Source organism: Grampus griseus (genome assembly GCF_964374135.1).
Source record: "Grampus griseus genome assembly, chromosome: 3".
NCBI classification, from domain to species: domain Eukaryota; kingdom Metazoa; phylum Chordata; class Mammalia; order Artiodactyla; family Delphinidae; genus Grampus; species Grampus griseus.
Window position 1 is genome coordinate 5,774,938 of NC_139019.1, and position 2,118 is coordinate 5,777,055.

At 38.6% G+C, this 2,118-nt stretch overlaps 1 pseudogene across 1 annotated transcript; it reads right to left on the reverse strand.

The window, feature by feature from the left end:
* Window positions 1-329: 329 nt before the first annotated feature.
* Window positions 330-658, reverse strand: LOC309820561 (large ribosomal subunit protein eL33-like; annotated as a pseudogene). The gene has a single exon. The product of its transcript is annotated as a large ribosomal subunit protein eL33-like (transcript).
* Window positions 659-2,118: the final 1,460 nt, after the last annotated feature.

Sequence of the window (2,118 nt, forward strand, 5' to 3'; positions counted from 1 at the left end):
TGCCCAAAGTCATACAGCTACTATGTGACTCAGCCACATGTTCCCCTGCATTTTCACTCTTCATCTGAATGGTTAGTCTTGTGGTTTTCTGTGGGACCCTGTTGCAATTCTCACCTTCCATGGGCTATAGTCATTCTTGAATTCATTCATTTGGTGAATATATCTTGAGTGCACTGTGCTGGGTCTTGCAGTGCAGCAGTGAACAACACAACTCAAGTCCAAGCTCTCCTTGGGATGAGCAACCTCAGATTGATGTCAATACTGGTTAACAATTGCTTTTTTTTTTTTTGAACAAATCCACACTCTTTCTTATTTACTTTTCAATAAGTTTAAATCCTTGAAGGGTACAGCATCACATGGATTCTGTGTCCAATGGCCTTAGCAGGAAGGTTGTTTCAGACTTTGGCATGAACCATGCCACTGTTTCCATGAGCGTGAGTTCTTTCCCCAAATTACTCTGGTTTTGTTAGATTTTCCACCAGGAGTTACTGTGTTGTCCTTTGCTTTGTACACATAAGGAAATCTCTTGCCGAGATAGAATTCAGTTTCATCTCAAGTATATACACCTTCAATTTTCAGGAGAGCTGTGTGCTCCCTCTGGTTCCATACCCCACTTATAGCCAGCAGAAATGCCCTTGGACCACAGCCTTCCAGACATATTTGTCGTTTTAGAAGTTCTGGTCCCAGGAGCCTTCGATAACAATTGTTAACGTGGGGTCTTTAAGGCCTTCCTGCTTGTTTGCTGGCACAATTTCCATTTTGGAAAGATGCTACTTCACTGGCTTGATTAAGTTTGGTCAAGAGTTTTCTTATCGTTTGTGCTTTTGCAGTGCATTATGCAGAAAGCAGTGGTGTGATTTTTTTAAAACCACTTTGTTGAGGTATAAATGACATGTAAAAAGCTGTACATATTTATTGTATACAACTCGATGAGTTTGGTGATAGATATAAACCCATGAAACCATCACCGCTGTGAACGCCAAAAAGACATCCATCACGCCCCAAAGTCTCTTTCCACCCCTTTTATTATAATATCGTGTATATGTGTGGTAAGAAACATAAGATCTATCTTCTCAGCAAATTTTAAGTATCCAATACAGTACTGAGATCTATAGGCACTATGCTATACAGTAGATAGTCAAAGAGTATAGAGTTTCAATTATGTAGTATAAGTAACTTCTGGAGATCTATACAGCATGTGATTTCCACATGATAATAAAAGCTATTCCCAAATGCATTTTTTTCTCTCTCTCTGTCTCTCTTATTTCTTCATCTAAGAATCAGAGACATGACCATCAGGCACTAATTCCACTAAATTATATCATTCCCCATTCCATGCTTTTAAAATACGAATTCTGGGTTGATTAGCCCGCTAGATTACCAACACTTCAGTGTGAGTTCTGTTCTACATCGTTCAATTTATGGCAGCAAGTGTCAGCAGAGCCTGAACATATTAGCTGCTCAAGAACAAAAAGAGACATGGATAGGGAGGAAAAAGAGAAAGAAATGTAGGCAAAATGTCAGGGTTCATTTGCATCTCAATGCAGCAGAGAAAGAAATCAAGATGAGAGAGGTTGTGAGTCTACCTTTGCATCATCTTCCTCCTCCACTCCACACTGTAGGACCAGAGGAGTGAAGGTAAAGCACTTGATTTTGACCTGTTTTTCCCAGCTTATGGGCACAACCTAATAAACACCACCAAATGAACTGACTTTCATCATTGGCAAGATGCAATGGGGCAACACCTTTAAGATTCATCATTGAATTAAGAGTTAAGTGGAATCCTCCCTACCTGCTCCATTTTTTGATTTTTACTAAGTAAAATACTAACTTTATTGATTTTTCTTTATATTTTTTATTGTATATAAAGTAAAAAGAAACAACGTTTGGACATCAGATGAGGCAGAAAACACAGATACAGCAATCATTGATCTAGGCAATGGATAAAGGCATAACTTTTTCCAGATCAAACAGGTCAGCCAGAATACACACCCATGGAGAAGTTAATCGATAAGATCAATGGACAACTCTGAAGGTTACAAGAAACAATGAGTTATTGAGGGCAAATAAAGGCATTGCCATAGACTTTTCTTTTGAAAACATCCATTCAATTTATTG